The following is a 17,806-nucleotide window of genomic DNA, read 5'->3' as shown; positions in this document are numbered from 1 at the left end:
GTCACAGCCACAGCAATGCCCAGATCCAAGCCACATTTGCAGCATATACCACAACTCATGACAATGCTGGATCTTTAACCCACTGAGCAAGGCCAGCTATAGAACCCACATCGTCATGGATACTACTCAGATTTGTTACTGCTGAGGCATGACAGGAACTCCAATTTGAGATTTTTCTTGTTTCTTGAGGTAAGCTTGTATCACCATAAACTTCCTTTTTAGAACTGTTTTGCCACATCCTATAGGTTTTGGATCAATATGTTTTCATTTTCATTTGTCTCTAGGTAGTTTTTTATTTCCTTTTTGATTTCTTCAGTGATTCATGTTGTTTATTAGTGTATTATTTAGCTTCTACACACTTGTGTTTTTTGCTATTTTTTCTTGTAGTTGATTTCTAGTCTCATTGTATTATGATCAGAAAAGATGCCTGATATGATTTCAGTTTTCTTCGATTTACTGAGGCTAAATTTGCTGTAGGGAACCTCCTATGTGTCCCAGAGGTACACTCCCCTCTTGTCACCCAAGGGCCATGGACCAGCTGGTCCTAGGATAGTTTCTGACCTGTTTTTGGATTTGTTTCCACAGGGGATGGGATAATAGTTTTCTTGCTTCTGGCATCTGCCCCACTGTGGGCAAGCTTATTCTAGAGGCTTAGGTAGACTTCCTGGTGGGAAGGGCTGGTGCCTGCCCACTGGTGGGTGGAGCTGTGTCCTGGCTTTCTGATGGGAAGGGTTGTGTCTTGGGATGTGCCTAGATGAGAATGTGGGCTCCAAAAAACTTTAGGCCAATTATCTGCTGAAGAGTGGGACTATTTTCCCACCTGGTTAGCTGTTTCAACTGAGGTATCCCAGCACAGGTGCCTACAGGCTGTTGGGTGGGGCCAGGTCTTGGTGCTAGTGACCCAAACAAAATGACCACCCTAACAAGAATTCTTGCAGATGAATATTCCCTGAAATTTACATAACCAGTGTCTGTCCTCAGGGTGAGCCATAGCTGCACCCCACCCCTCTGCCTCTCCCAAAGACACTCTAAGACCAGCAGGTAAGGATGGTCCAGGCTTCCATGAAATTACTAATTTGCCCTTGGTCCCCACATGCATGAGATTTTGAGGGTGCCCTAAGAGCAAAATCTCTCTTTTCCCCCATTCCATGGAGCTTCTGCAATCAAGTGCCTCTGGCCTTCAAAGACAAATGCTCTGGCAGCTCCTCCTCCTAATGCCAGATCTTTGGGCTGAGAGTTTTCACTTGTGTGGGAGAACTTATGGGTTCTCTGGTTTGTGCGACCCCCACCCAGGGTTATGGGGTTTGATTACATGGTGAGTGTGTCCCTCCTACCATCTTGTCATGGTTTTTTTTTTTTATGTCTTTAGTTGTAGAAGATCTTCTTTAATAGGTCCCGGTCTTTTTGTCAATGGTTGTTCAGCAGTTAGTTGTGATTTTGCTGGGTTCATGAGGGGAGTTGAGTTCAAGGTCCTTCTCCTCCACCACCTTGGCCTCACTCAACTTTCTGTAGTGTTTAACGTGGATGTTTTATCTGCCACCATTACGCTCAAACAGATATTATGATTTTGTGCACCTATATTTCTAAGTTATGCAAATGGGTTTTGCATTATTTCTTTCATTCTTCTTATGACCCATATTATATATATATATATATATATATATATATGATTCATTTATGTTTATATATATATTACATCTACTATTTATTTCCTATTCAGACTCCCAGTAATAGATACACCAACTGCCATCAATTTTCTGACTCCCACTTTATGTGGAGATAATGATCCTTAAAATGACCTGTATGGGTAATGCATATTTATTGTGTAGCATTTTTATATAATTGAAACTGACAGATTGTGAAGAATGTGTATAATTTAAGTGCTCCCAGATTGTTCTCTAGAAAAGTCATACCATTCTCCACTCTCCTCATACCTCCGTGTCTGTATTTACTTAGCATTATCAGCTCTCCATTTGTGTTAGTCTAATTGGTATAAAGTACTTTCACCTTGTTTTTACCAGGCTGGTCAGCAAGGGCCCTAACAGAGGAGGGACAGTAGTTGTCCTAGCTGCCTCTCATTCTAATTTCCATGGTGATAATCTCTCTTCTCATTCTGTGTGGCCATCAGAGAGAGGTGTGGTGAGGGAGGATTCTCCTTCTCTGGTCTCTGTCCCTTCAGAAGCTTACTTCTGGTGATGATGGTTTGAAGGGCATACGTAGGGATTGCCCAGAGTCTGTGGTCGAGCCATCACAGGACGCTCTGCCAAGCTGACGTCCCTTTGGTAACACACCTTCATAAAACCTTAGTGGCCGGTGAACTCTCTTCTGGAAACTTAGGTTAGTATCAGAGCCAGACATTTTGAGGAGGCTTGGTACTGAGTTCGGACCTGTCTATAATAGACCTCAGTGTACTGTGTTTCTCTAGTCATAACTTAACTGTTCTAGCACTTAAGGGCCTCGGTCTCTGGGGTATTTTCTGTGCTAAAAGCTTCCTCAGATGGACACTGTTGACTCTATGGGAGTTCACAAGTGGAACATTCTGGTTATTTTCTCTCTTGAAATCAGGGATGACATCTGGTTTCCTTCTACTTCATCATGAAAAAAAAAAGGCAAAAAGAAGAAGCAAATAGAATCGAGGATGGAGCAGTGAGGGTTTGGGAAATGGAAACTGAATCTGGAATAATAGCAGATTTGATCTTGGAACTATGCTGGGGATTTTAATTTTTTGAATGGAAGTTTGAATCATCATAAATTTGTGGGAGAAAACCCTTGAGGTTTTCCTATAGGAATTAAAATTTGTCTCTTCTCCATTTAAGATTAGATCTTCTTTCTTTTGATGTTGCTTTTGTGAACCGGAGATTTCAAAAGACTTCATGTGACTATTGCAGATGTTTGAGAGTGGAGAGCTGGTCCTTAACTACTGCCAAAATCAATCCTGTGGTCAGTTTTCAGGGATGGTGATGCATTGTCCTTGTTCCTTAACTATTGCAGATATTGTGGCTACAGAAGCAGGATACAGCTTGTCATCCATAAAGGCGAGGCTGAGGGTCAGTCCAGTTTGTGATCTCCATGTAACACTGTGTAAATGGACTCTGCATAATTTGATAAGTTCTTCTGATATTTGGAGCTTATTATGAATATCTTATTTTCTTCCTAATAAAGAACAGTGTTTTTCTCAGGGGAATTTGTGTTGCCTTCTGGACATGCTGAGGGTTAAATGCTTCTGCAACCTCCTCTTTTCCTGAGCCCATTCTGCTCTGTTACTCCCCTGCTGTATTCAAGCAGAGAAAGCTTTTCTCCAAAAACTCACCTATGTTTCTATTCAGAAGTGAGAGACTGATGTTATGATTAAAAGAGAGCAAAATGCTTTTGGGGGCTAAATTAGCTTATGCTGCCAGATACAATTTTATGTATTTATATAGCTACTTCCCTTACCCTTTATCCTCTAAAGCCCCTTGCCCTTGCTTTCTCTCTCAAACAAAAACAATAACATCTGTTTCATACTTTAGTGTTGATACAAATCATTTCATGTGCAATATCTCATTTAATTTCATTCTTGACATGTCCATGAACATATCTAAACAATTAAAATGCTTCAGCATTAAAGATGAAGAGTTCAATCACCCCAGGTCTTACTGACTAGATGACAAACATCTGGCACGAGGAAGAACTCTTGGAAACATTGTAAAGTGAGCAAAGTTTGTCTTCTGCGTCCTCCCCACCTGGTTCAGCATTTCTTTCCCTAAAGCAGCCAAATCTCTTCCCCTATGAAGAGTTTTCACTCAGTCTCTGATCACCCTGGGTTCTCTCTTTGGAGGGAGGGCCTCCTCGAGGCAGCCTGCTTCTCGCTGAGTTTCTTTCTCTCCTACTCATCAAAATGTACCTGCCTAACATTTTCTCTCCTTGATCTCTTCTTGGCTTATGGCTTATTGCAGTAAACTCTCTAGTAGTATCTGCATCTTGAATAAGAAATTGCAGAGATAATGTCTTAAATGAAGACACAGACAGTCATGGCAGAATTGCAGATAGAGTAGCAGATATAATTTAGAAAGATTGTCCTCAAACACTGTAGGTAGGTGATTCTCAATGTACCCAGCCAGAAGAGGCTGTCAATGTGCCCAATAGGAGGAGGAAGTTAAGTAACCAGTAGGAGGAGGCTCTTCCTGCAAGGCACAGCACTGGGAAAATACCTGCATTGTCAATTAACTCTTTCACATTTCATACAGGTTTCAATATAATATAGATGGATATTACATAACTGTTATTTATCATTTTTACCTAAAAAATAAGCTCCCAAGATACACTCTTGTCCACCACACCACTCACTGCCACTGGCAAAAAAAGTGTTTTAAAAGGTGCTTTGGAAGATGGTCAGGATAATACAGAATACTAAATCGTTCCATGGAGGAACGTTAAGTTGCTGAATTCAGAGATAAAAATGCATTTATATTGATAACCTCATTTCAGAATAAAATAGAAAATAACCTTTCACATAGCTTAAATTAGTTCAGTGTAACACACAGACCACCTGGTACAGATTCTCTCATGATACAGACAAGGAGACTGAGAGAGGAAGCAGACAGGCCACTTGCAGGTGAGTCCTGGCCCTGGGACTAGAGCCCGGTGCCCTTCCTCTTCGTTCAAACCTCTTGTGCAGTACAGTTTTCTGCCCATCATCAACTACAGCATGGTTGGGGTGAAGAGTGGACCATGTCCCCCAGGTTTGCTCCCCTACACGCTGGCTCTGGGTGGTCCACCCTGCTTTATCTTCTGTCTGCACTACCTCTGGTCTCTCTTCTTAAACCACTGCAGTTCAACTTCCTTCCTCTGCCCTTAGGATGTATAGTCTCAGGTAGATGCAGTGCATACTCGCCCTTTTCATTCTAAGGATAAAACTGAGCACTTAGCTTCCAGGTCTTGTCTGTGTCAATGTACCCAATAGGAGGGGGAACAACATTGCAAATAATGCTGCAGTGAACACTGAGGAGCATGTATCTTTTTGATTTATGGTTTTCTCTGTATCTGTACCCAGGACGAGGTTTGCAGGATCATATGGCAGTTCTATATGTAGTTTTTAAAGGAACCTCCATACTATTTTCCACAGTGGCTGTACAGGTTTACATTCCCACCAACAGTGTAGGAGGCTTCCCTTTTTCTCCACCCTCTTTCCAGCATCTATTATGTGTAGACTTTTTGAAGATGGCCAATCTGACAGGTGTGAGGTGATACCTTTTTATAGTTTTGACTTGCATCTCTCTAATAATTAGTGATGTTGAACATTTTTGCATTTTCCCGTTGGCCATCTCTATGTCTTCTTTGGAGAAATGTAGCCTTCTGCCCATTTCTGATTGGGTTGTTTGAGCTGTATGGGCCATTTGTATATTTTAGAGGTTAATCCCTCATCACTTGCATCTTTTGCAAATATTTTCTCATATTCTCTGGGTTGTCTTTAATTTTGTTTATAGGTTCATTTGCTTAAGTTTAATTAGGTCCCATTTGTTTACTTCCATTTTTATTTCCATTACTGTAGGAGATGAATACAAACAAAATATCATTGCAATTGATGTCAAAGAGTGTTCTGCCCATGTTTTCCTCTAGGAGTTTTTTTTTTTTTTTAAATAATGTCTGTTCTTGCATTTAGGGCTTTGATTCATTTTGAGTTTATTTTTGTGTATGGTATTAGACAGTGTTCTAACTTCATTCTTTTACATGTAGCTGTCTAGTTTTCCCAGCACCTGGAGAAGCTACCTAAATGTCTATCGACAGATGACTGAGTAAGGAAGATGTGGTGTAAGTTCATACATATGAACTTTCTTCCAGAGCAGAAAGAGACCCAGACATAAGAAGCATATATGGGAAGGGGTGGGGGTGGGGGATAAATTAGGAGGTTGGGATTTAAATAAATCTAATAGAATTCCTAGCTTGCTTTACACTTACGGAGTGAATGCAATCATGAGATGTCTTTATCACTGACTGAAAATAAAGAAGGAAGGAAAAAAGAAAAACAAACATACAAACAAAACCAGAGCACTTTGCACATACGACTTAATGAACACTTTTTATATAAATGTTCACATAATAATGTTTATATATCCCTGGGTCAGAGACCATGCTTTATGCTATATGCCTGCTGCTTTATCCTTAAGTGCTAGGGTTCATTAACTGTTTGTGGTATGAATGAGTAAATAAGTAGTTGAATAAAACAATGTGTGTAACTATCTCTACTTTCCTAAAAATTTGGAACCCCTCCAAAGTGACACTCACAAAATATTGTTCATCCTTCATCAAGTGGCGTTTAGTAGAAATTAGTTTTGTATTGGTTAAAAACACATATATCGAAAACACGAATTTTGTTACATGCACTGAAGGTCATGTCGCAGTTTATTTAATTGCAAATTGTCTTTTATATTTCTCTTTCCCTGTTCTTAGAATTGGACAGCAGAAGTCACTCATCTTTGCTAAAGAGAGCTGCAATTTACTTGGATAGAATTGAACATTATTTTTCAAAAGAGATTTAAAAGTTCTTCTTTCTGGTTTTCATGTCAACACACCACATCATACTTTTCTCTTATAATTATTCTTTCTCTGGTTTTTGTTTAGACCCAGGCAACTTCTGGGAGGCATGTTAACGGGCTTAAAAGGGAGATGACAATATAAATCACTCATTCTCTGGGAAAAAGCCCTATTCTATCATGCATTATTTTTGTTCAGGACTTAGCTGACTGCTGTGCCGACTTTAGGAGCCTGTCGTTTGGCTGACTGCAGAATGAGTTACAGTTTTAGCTCTTCTAGTTCGGTGCTGGGTCGGGGAGATGCCTGCCACCATGAGATTTTGGACAAACATCTTCACCTCTCGGGCCTTTGTGTATTTTACCTGCGAAGTGGGGAGAAATTACCAGTCCTGTTGTGTTGTGACAAGGAAGAGGTTAAATGCCTGACTCTGTGTTTTCATCACTAGGTGCTCAATAAACTGTCATCCTCATCACCACTGCTCTGGCTAAAGGAAAAAAGGCTCGCAGTTTGATTAGCAGTAATTTCTTGAGTCTGATGAAGTAGTTTGTTTTTCCTAACTCAGACTGCCACTGTGGCATGTACGCCTGCAGAATGGCCTGTCTCGGGGACAATTCTTTGTGGCAGCATTTTATTTTTACAGTGTTTACAGGAGGGCAGCCGGCCAGGAAGCCAGATCAGGGCAGATTCCAGGCACAGGCAATATAGGAAACATGCATAAAATTATTACCACAAACTACCTTCAAAGAATTGTTCTGATTGTCTAAAAATATACAAATAGAATTTACTCTAATGATTTCATTCTTTTGAGGATTTCCTCCCTGTTTCTGTCTGTGTTTAAAAAACCACCAATAATGAAGGGAAAACTGTTGCCAAAACTCTTTATAATATGTGTATTTAGCTGGTCAAATGTGGTGGAAAATTGCATCTAAGATTTTGAGAATCAGCCCATCAATCGCATGTACTGTGTTATTATGGCCACAGTTTACATACAAGAATTCCTTGCCTTTTTAAACCTTTGATCAACATACACAGACTTTAAAAATATAGCAGATTATATAAATATTCTGGAAAACCCTTTTGAGGTTTGGGCTCACAAGAGAGCTCATTTTCAATCCCAGGCTCTAGAAGCTGATACTCGATGGATTTCTGTTCTGCTTCCCTTGTGTGCTATTTCTTGGGAGTTATCTTACTTTCAAGATCAATTGTTTCTCACATGCCATTGAAATAGATCATCTCATGATAGAGGGAGCGCTGAAACAATGTTACCCAGGAGGTATGTCGTCTAGTGGCACACATCCTGTGACTTGTCTTCTCAAACTCCCAACTTCATTAAATATCTTCGTGGAAGGTAGTTCCTTGAAAGCAATAGGATATCCAACTGGACCTCTTACTGAGTGCAAGAGATGACTTATGTGCAATGGCCCCTTCTCCCCTCACCTGAAAGGGTTTTATCAGAACAGTAGATGAAACAAGTGGCCTCCAGAGCTTTCCTTAAAATTCATCTCACTGCTTTGGAAAAAAAAAAAAAGTGTTGTTAGAAACAATTGCAAATTGTTCCAGCACATGAATTCTGCTTTAAACAAAACAACTAAACACTACTGTATATAGAATAGGAATAATAATTCAAGTGGCTATGTTTGGGGGTAATTTGTTGTGGAGTAATAATAAGGGGGACAGTTGTTTTTGATAAGGATAGCAAAAGAAACTTTCAGTATTTTCTACACCTCTTGGTGCTTTAAAATTTAAATTTTTTTTTGTTCTAAAATAAGTAGAGATTAATCTTAGTTTAAGAAACTTTTTTTTTTTAATTTTGGTGAGCCTCCAAAATGACTGATATTAAAATGTAACTCGCCCACAATAGCATATCTCTTATAATTTTCTGTCTCTGTATCTGTAGTTTAATCACATTTTATCATCTCTGCTATGTATTTATCATTCAGATTCTTTGTAGTTGATTGGGCTCCTTTTTATTCAGTTTTTCAAAGATAAAATAGTTGAATTTATTATGAACTATTTTTTTGAAATTTCTGGCTTGCTAATTTTTGCTTTCACTTACACTAACATAATTTACATGTATTAAAATATTTATCCTTTGTTTTACTTTGCTGTCATTTATGTATCTTTTTAAATTGAATGTGTACATATTTTTAATAAAAGAATGTGAATCTGCCTATTAGTGAATAAAGGTTAAGTTTTTTTGGAAATAAAAAAAAAAGAATAGGAATCAATAAGGACCTATGGTATAGCACAGAGAACTATACTCACTCAATATCTTGTAAAAACCTATAATGGAAAGTAATCTGAAAATGAAACATATATATATATATATACACACACACATATATATGAGAATCACTTTACTGTACACCCAAAACTAATAAGTCAACTCTACTTCAATAAAACAACTAATAGAATAGATGAATGAGAGTTTTGAAGTTTCTTTTCATGATAACTGTTACCTAATGTTAAAAAATCACGTAAAGAGGGATAAAAAAATGTAAAGTAGCAGCTTAAAAATGAAAATCTAGAGACTAAGTTAAGGTATTCTAGCCCTCATCTGAAAGTCTAAAGCAGCAAAGGGCTTTATTATTTTTTAGTCCATTTGCAGAGGTCTGTCCATCTTGTGAGCCATGGTATAAAGAAATAATGTCTCTCTCTCTCTCTCTCTTTTTTTTTTTTCTTTATGGGGCCAGACCTGCAGCATATGGAAGTTCCTGGGCTAGGGGTCTAATCACCACAGCTTACACCACAGCTGCAGCAATGCCAGGTTCAAGCCATGAGCCATGTCTGTGATCTATGCTGCAGCTCATGGCAATGCAGGATCCTTAACCCGCTGAGCAAGGCCAGGGATCGAACACACATCCTCATGGATACCAGTCAGATTTGTTTTCACTGAGCCACAAGGGGAACTCCAAGAAATAATCTCTCAGAAACAGGACACTGGGAATATAAATTTAACTGCTAGTAGAACCTTCAACAGGTAACTCTCCTTCTTTGAATATCAACTTCTTCGTAAAAACCGATCTTTACATTGTCTTTAGGAAAAATAATCAACTTTGGCTTAAGAATACAGACAACATGATCAGTAGGGCTTAAAGCACAGGGTTATTACACAATTAACTACTTTGTTTTGTAGGCTGAGTTTCCTCTTTGGGAGCATAATTTAGAATTTCAATTAAATAAGATTCCTACTACAATTTTACTCTTCTCCCTGCCATTGGAAACAGGTAAAGAAAAATGGTCACTTTACTTACATCATGCTTTTGGAATTTGCTGTAGTAAAATTGTGGCTTTCTGGACTTTTAGGATATTTTAACTTTGAGATCCTAAAATGAAAATATAAAGTGGACAGTACAGGAAATGTAGGTGATTCTAAATATGTTGTTTATGTTACATAGCTTTCAGCTTAGTGTTTCAAAAATAATTTGGAATGAAATTACTTGATCCATTTAATTTTGGGTTGGCTTTTATCAATTACTTTATTATATGATTTCTCATTTATTTGACAAATATTAAAATTGGGAACTATTGCTTAACAGTTTTAAAGGAGCTTCTAAATTTATTTTCTCCTGTTTGTTTCCATATTTTTCCACATAAGAACATAAATATCTTATGACTTTCATGTACATATTTCATCATTTTTACCTATAAACTTAGCAATTTTACATGGTTCAAAAATATATGTTACATTTATACCTCCTCAACTGTCACAAAATAGATAAATAGGAAAAAAAAAAAAAAAGAAAAGGGGACTAGACATGATCCATTCTTGGCTATAAACCAGAGCTTCAAAATGATGACTTGATGCAGCTTTGTGCTAGGGATATAGGTGGGCTGGGATGAACTGCGCCCCTGGAGGAGGCAGGGGAGCTGAGCAGGAGCCATGGCCAGTGCAGTGGTAGTTGGACTGATCATTGCTGCTGCAGGATTTGCAGGCTGTTATGCTTTGCAAGCCATGAAGCATTTGGAGCTTCAAGCAAAACAAGTTTCAAAGTCTACCAAAATCTGCCTTCAGTGGTGGCTATTACAGAGGTGGGTGTGAACCCAAAACGACACAATGGGAGGTAGCACTGATACTAAGTGTAAGCCCTACTGCCAAAAAAAAAAAAAAAAAAAGAAAAAAGAAAAAAAAGAGATGTTCATTGATGAATTATACTTTTAAATCACCCAGACAAGGGAGGATCTCCTTATATAATGGCCAAAATCAATGAAGCTAAAGATTTCCTAGAAGGTCAACCAAAAAAACGAAGTAAATGCATGATGAATTTTTAAGTTCTTACTCAGTTATATATGTACCAGCTTTTTGTAATAAGATGCTTCAAAGCTAAAAAAAAAAAAGACAACAACTTGAATTATCATAAATACAAGTGTAGAATATACCTGAAGGGATGGGAGACATATTGAATAAAACCTAAATCTTCGATCTTATTTTCTCCGAAAGATATACTCTTCCTCTCTCCATTAGAGCAGTTATCAAGTAGCAAAAGAGCCTACCTTCCTTTTTAGGGTAACCTCTCCTGACATCAAAACGCTGGGGCGAGGAAAGGGAAAATGAAGCCAGGAATCCACCACCATCTGAAACTTAGCCTGCAACCAATTGAGAATTAGACACAGCAGTTTCCCTTCTGAAAGGGAAATAAATTCCCATGTATCTTTCGATATGATTTATCATAACTACAAAGTGCCCCAGGAATAGCTTATGCTGTTTATTTCTTGTCAATGTGAAAAGCAATGCTGTGTCTATTTAACTTGTTACTGTAACAAAGGGCTACATATTTTCCACATACACAGCTACATAAATCACTTAATTTCCCCTTTTGTATATCAATGACGTGGCTATTAACAGTATGCTTAACAACAACAACAAAAATCTTCAAGAGGAAAATAGAGCTTATTTCAAGAGTTCTGAAAGGCTTCTGCTGCTTAGCAATGAATGCCTACCTATTGAAATAGCATGTGAATAGTAAATGATTGACACATTTGGACTTATGCCTTTCTGACATATGTGCCAAATGCAATCTAACTGACTTGACAATATAGCATACAGCAAGCAGAAACAGTCAGAAAAAATTAATGGTGTGGGGAGACCTTTAATTTTTTTTAAATTAGGAAAACAAATTTGGAGACCTGACTTGATGGAAACATGCTCATATACAAGACACCTTCCCAAACTGTCACTGTATAAATTCTACTCCTCTGTAGATAAGCCCTCTATTCCTCTCTGCAGGAGTTGGTCTCACCTTGAATCCATTCCATCCCATCATCAGGCAGTCTGCAGACACAGGAAGCCTCTGCAGTGTGTTTCTTAAAAGTCTGAGTTTAAGCAGATTTGAGTTCACCAACAGATGAGTTCTTTTGTTCACACTACCTCCAGGCTTAGAAAGGTGTTTGGTGTGTGTACTTGTCAAATGAAGGGTAATTTGTGAATGGGAAGTCATTTTTTTTTTTTTTTTTTGCCCAGAATCCATCAAGTTCTTTGCCAGAGTGAAAGATGTGCCTACTCATGTCTTCAATGATTGTACACACACACAGGGACATGAAGACATCTTGAAGACAAAACTCAACTCTCAAAATAAGACAGTATAACTCTAATACCTGGGAAAATTCTGAGATGAACGTCCAAGGTTTGCAGACCTGAAAAATGTCCATATTCTCCTTGTTTATTGGAACCACAAGAGTGTTCAAATATAGATTTTTTTTTTTTTGGCCACCTCACAGCATGTGGAGTTCCTGGGCCAAGGATCAGATTCAAGCTGCAGTTGTGACCTCTGCTGAAGCTGTGGCAAAACCAGGTCCTTAACCCACTGTGCCAGGCCAGGGACTGAACCTATGTCCCAGCACTCCAGAGCTGCCACCAATCCCATCACGCCACAGTAGGAACACCAAATATAGATTAATTTTTGTCCCATTTCAAAATTTGTAACAGGTGCCTTAGTATCTATTTTATGACAGGAAGGATGTCCTACCTGAAGCTGATGTGTATTTTCAAAGTTCTGTTTTAATTTATTCTGCTGGATACACGGGGAAGCTATTTTCCTGCATCCCCTTCAGTTGGATTTGAACACGTAATGCACTCTGGCTGGTGGGCTAGATGCAGCAGCCATCCATGTCACTCTGGGATGAGGTGACAGGTATGCTGGGGTGCTTCCACCCCAATGACAGTGGAGAAGGTGAGCACTCCCACTGGATCTGCTGAGCCCCTGAGAACACTGGTTCTTACTGGACATGTAGTCTGGGCTAAAAGTAAACATTTGTTATCAAATTCCTATGATCTTGGGGCTGTTTGTTGCCTCAATGCAATCTAACCTCTCCTGATGATAATGCATTTTGTAATCTAGGAATATTTTCCTTAGATGTTTAACCCAACATTTCTAAGCACACTGAATAATTATTGATACATCTTTTTATTAACCATGAAGTAATTATTTTTCTCACCTATTTTTCTTTGGTTAAACTATGTAAGAGATGCTGAATAAAAACATTTGAAATCTTCATATATCCCCCTTTATTTTGACACACTTATGGTGACACAGTTTCAGAGCTAAAGAAGAACACTGTAACGATTCTATTTTCCTCTATCCCACGATGCCTTTCTTAAAAGTGTTTTAACTTCTTAAAAGGAAGCCAACAAAATAATTTTTAGACAATTTCTTGAAGTCTTTTTTTTTGTTTTTTTAGAATTTTTTATTATAGTTGATTTACAATGCTCTATCAATTTCTGCTGTACAGCATGACCCAATTATACATACACATTCTTTTTTTTCATAATATCTTCCAACATGTTCCATCACAAGAGATAGGATATAGTTCCCTCTGCTATATGGCAAAAATGTATCTAATACATTATGATGAACAATGTCTGGCTGTTCAGTTTTAATGAAGCTAAGATGAAGCATTGTTTTTAGGTATGGTCAGCATGATACTTCTGTTTCAAAATTCCCATCGCTTTATTATCTGTTATCAATTGTTGTCTCTCCCTATTAACTCATTTGGGATTGAAAAATGGTTATTTTCTAATTCTATACACACAACAGCAGAGGTTGAGGGTTTATGGATGACCGACTGAATGAGCTTACAAGTAGACCATCCCCCAGCCCAGCCTTTAGATGCCTGCCCACACCCTGACTGCAGCCTCAAGAGGATTATGAGCCAGAGTCTAGACTCTGCCTGGATTCTTAACTCTGAGAGAAGCTATGGATATTTGTTGTTTAAGCCACCAGATTTTCAGGTAGTATTTCTTTTAGCAATAGATAAGTTCAACAGATTCTGGTGCTGGAAATGAAGTGATATTCTGCAGTTGCTTTTTCACTAGTGATGTAGCCTGGAGATCACTGCCTACCACTTATATTTTCCATCCTTGTTATATTGCCTATCTTGCCATTGTGTAGACGTGCCATAGTTTATTCAATTAGCGTCTTGCTGATTGACGTTTGGATTTTTCCTAGGTTTTCCTGTAGCTAATAATGCTACAATGAGTGGCCTTGGGTATAGGTCATTTAGTATTTTTGCCAGTGAATCTTTGGGTAGATTGCTGAAGGCGAGACAACGCGTGCACGCGCGCGCGCGCGCGCACACACACACACACACACACACACACACACACACACACACAATTTTGCTAGCTATTGCCAAATCCCCCTCCTTAAAGTTGTACCATTTTTAAAAATTCCTGCCAGCAGTGTAAAAGAAGACTTCACAGTCTTGTCAATAGAGTATGATTCACAGTGCAGTTTTGGAGTTTGTCAGACTCACAAGGGAGAGATGGTGTCATTGTGTAATTTTAAATAGTGTTTTTCTCATAAGTGAGGTTGAGCATCTTTTCGCATATTTAATAGACTTTCTAATTTCTTTTCCAGTGAATTATCATACACATTCCCCCTCCCACCATTTAAAAAACACTTTACTGGTAGAGCAGTTTTAACTTTACCACAGAATTGAGAGGGAGGCACAAAAATTTCCCATATACCCACTGCACCCACAATGCATAGCTTTCCTCATTATCAACATCACTTACCATCATTCTTATATATCAACAATGAAGCTACACTGACAAATCACAATCACCCAAACACCCAACACTTAGGGGTTACTGTTGGTGTTGTATATTCTATGGATTTATACAAATGGATGACATAATAGCATACTGAGGATTTTCACTGCCCTAAAAATCATCTATTTTCTGCCTATCTGTATTTCCCCTCCTCCACCTCCTCCATCCCATTGATCTCTCAGCTGTCCCTGTGGTTTTGCCCTTTCCAGAAAGTCATACACTTGGAATCATACAGTGCAGTCTTGCAAATTGGCTTCTTTCACTTAGTAATATGCTCTTCAGTTTCCTCCATGTCTTTTCCTGACTTGGTAGGTCCTTTCTTTTCAGCACCGAATAGTATTCCATTGTCTGGATGTATCATAGTTTATCCATCCACCTATTGAAGGTCTTCTTGGTTGCTCCCAAGTTTTGGCAATGATGAATAAAGCTGCTATAAACATCCAAGGGCAAGTTTTTATGTGGACATAAGCTTTCAGCTCTTTTGGGTAAGTATCAGGGAGCATGACTGCTGGATTGTATGGTAAGAGTATGTTTAGTCTTGTAAGACATCACTAAATTGTCTTCCGAAGTGGCTATAACATTCTGCATTTCACCAGGAATGAATGAGAATTTCTATCGCTCCACATTCTTGTCAGGATTTGCTGCTGCCAATCTTCTAGATTTTGGTCATTCTAAGAGGCTCGTGGTGGTATCTTATTGTTATCTTCATGTACATTCCTCTAATGATATATGATATAAAGTATTTTTTCTGTGCTTATTTGCCATCTGTATATCTTCTTTGATGAGGTGTCTGTTAAGGTCTTTGGTCTACTTTTTAATCAGGATATTTTCTTATTGTTGAGTTTTATATGCCTTTTGTACATTTTGGATAAGAGTTCTTTATCTTTATTAGATGAATTTTTTTTTTTTGCCAATATTTTCTCCCACTCTGTGGCTTTTCTTCTAATGTTCTTGGTATTTTGTCTTTACAGAAGGGAAGTTTTTAATTTTAATGAAGTCCAACTTCTCAATGAATGAATTTCATAGATTGTGTCTTTAGTGTTGTATTTATAAAGACATCATCACCACTCAGGGCCTGGTGCTTTCTGTTCTGGATGGTTATTAATTATTTTTTTTTTTAGGGCCATGCCTGCAGCATATGGAAGTTCCCAGGCAAATTGGAGCTGTAACCGCTGGCCTACACCACAGCCACAGCAATGTGAGATCTGAGTCATGTCTGTGACCTACACCATGGATCATGGCAATGCTGGATCCTTAACCCACTGAGTGAGGCCAGGGATTGAACCCTCATCCTCATGGATGATAGTCACCTTCATTACCACTGAGGCACAACAATAACTGGATTGTTATTAACTATTGATTCAATTTTTGAAATAGATATAGGCCTATTCAGAGAGTCTATATCTTCCTGTGTCAGTTTTGGTGGATTGTATCTTTCAAGCAATTAGTCCATTTTGTCTAGGTCATTAAATTTGAGCATACAGAGTTGTTCATAGAATTCCTTTATTATGCTTTTAATGTTCATAGGATCTGTTGTGATGTTCTCTTTTTCATTTCTAATGTTAATAATTTGTGTCCTCTCTCTTTTTTCTTTAGCCTGGCTAGAGAATTATCCATTTACTGATATTTTCAAAAAACTAGCTTTTTGGTTTTGTTAACATTCTCTGTTGATTCCCTGTTTTTAATTTCATTGATTTCTGCTCTAAATCTTATTTCTTTCATTTAAAATTTATTATTATTATTCTTATTATTTTATTGGGGTATACTTGCCTTACAATGTTGTGTTAGTTTCAGGTGTAGAGCAAAGTGATTAAACATACACACATATCCATTCTTTTTCAGATTTCCATTTAAGTTATTACAAATACTGTTTCCCTGTGCCATTCAGTAGGTCCTTGATGGTTATCTATTTTATATGTAGCAGTGTGTATGTCTTAATACCAAACTCCTAACCTATGCCTCCCCGTTATGTTTCTCCTTTCCATAAGTTTCCATAAAAACAGCGTGAGTCTGTTTTTATTTCTTTTATTGCACTTATTTGGAATTTAATTTCCAAAGTGGGAACTTAGATTATTGATTTTAGGTCTTTATTCTTCTCTGATATATGCATTCTATGCATCTGTTTCTCTGTAGGAACTATGTTTGCTGCACTGCACAAATTTTGATAAGTTGTATTTTCATTTTCATTAGTTCACAATATCTTAAATTTATCTTGAGATTTCTTCGACTCACACGTCGTTTAGAAATGTGTTGCTTAATCTCCATATATTTTACATGTTGTTAATTTCTAGTATGATTCCATTTTAGTCTGAGAGCAGACAATGATTTCTATTCTTTTTGATTTATGAATGTGTGTTTTATGGCCTGAAATGTAGTCTATCTTGATAAAAGTTTCAAGTGAGTTTGGGGAAAATGTGCATAATCTGCTGTTGTTTAAGCAGTCTATCGGTGTCTACTATATCTAGTTGATTAGTGATGTTGTTGGGTTTAACTAAGTCCTTTCTGATTTTTGGCCTGCTGGGTCTGTCCATTTATGAGAGAGGGGTGTTGAATCTCCAGCTCCAGCAGTGGACTTGACTCTTTGTCCTTGCAGTTCTATAAGTTTTTGCCTCATGTAGTTTGACACTCTGTGGTTAGGCTCATACATATGAAGAACTGTATGTCTTCCCAGGCAATTGACACATTTGTCATTATGTAATTCCCCTTTTCATTCCTGATAACTTTCCTTGCTTTGAAGTCTGCTCTGTGTGAAATTAATACAGCAACTCCAGCTTTCTTTTGATTAGTGTTGGCATGGTATATATTTCTCCATCTATTTACCTTTTATCTTCATGGGTCTATGTATTTAAAGTGGGTTTCTTGTAAATAATATACAGTTGAGTTTTGTTTTTTGATCTACTCTGACAATCTGTCTTTTAATTGGTGCATTTAGACTTTGATGTTCAAAATAATTATTGATATGGTTGGATTAATATCTACCACATTAGTTACTGCTTTCTATTTGTGGCCCTTGTTCTTTGTTCTTGTTTCTGCTTCCCATTCTTTTATTATTTTGGGGGATTAATTGAGTATTTTATAATTCAATTTTCTCTCTTTTTAAAATATACTTTTATTCTTTAATACAAGTATATTTTTATACTTTCTATGTATCAGTAAAAATATATGTTCATACATGGTCATACTTTTTATACTTTTTTTTCAGTGTTTGCAATGTACATTTATAGCTAATCCAATTCCACTTTC

At 37.7% G+C, this 17,806-nt stretch overlaps 1 pseudogene; it reads left to right on the top strand.

The window, feature by feature from the left end:
- The first annotated feature begins 10,396 nt into the window (after nucleotides 1-10,396).
- Nucleotides 10,397-10,785, top strand: LOC125112454 (mitochondrial import inner membrane translocase subunit TIM14-like; annotated as a pseudogene).
- The last annotated feature ends 7,021 nt before the right edge of the window (nucleotides 10,786-17,806 follow it).

Source organism: Phacochoerus africanus, chromosome 12, assembly GCF_016906955.1.
Source record: "Phacochoerus africanus isolate WHEZ1 chromosome 12, ROS_Pafr_v1, whole genome shotgun sequence".
NCBI lineage: Eukaryota > Metazoa > Chordata > Mammalia > Artiodactyla > Suidae > Phacochoerus > Phacochoerus africanus.
Note: the sequence above shows the minus strand (reverse complement) of the source record. Positions and strands in the feature narration are given on the sequence as shown.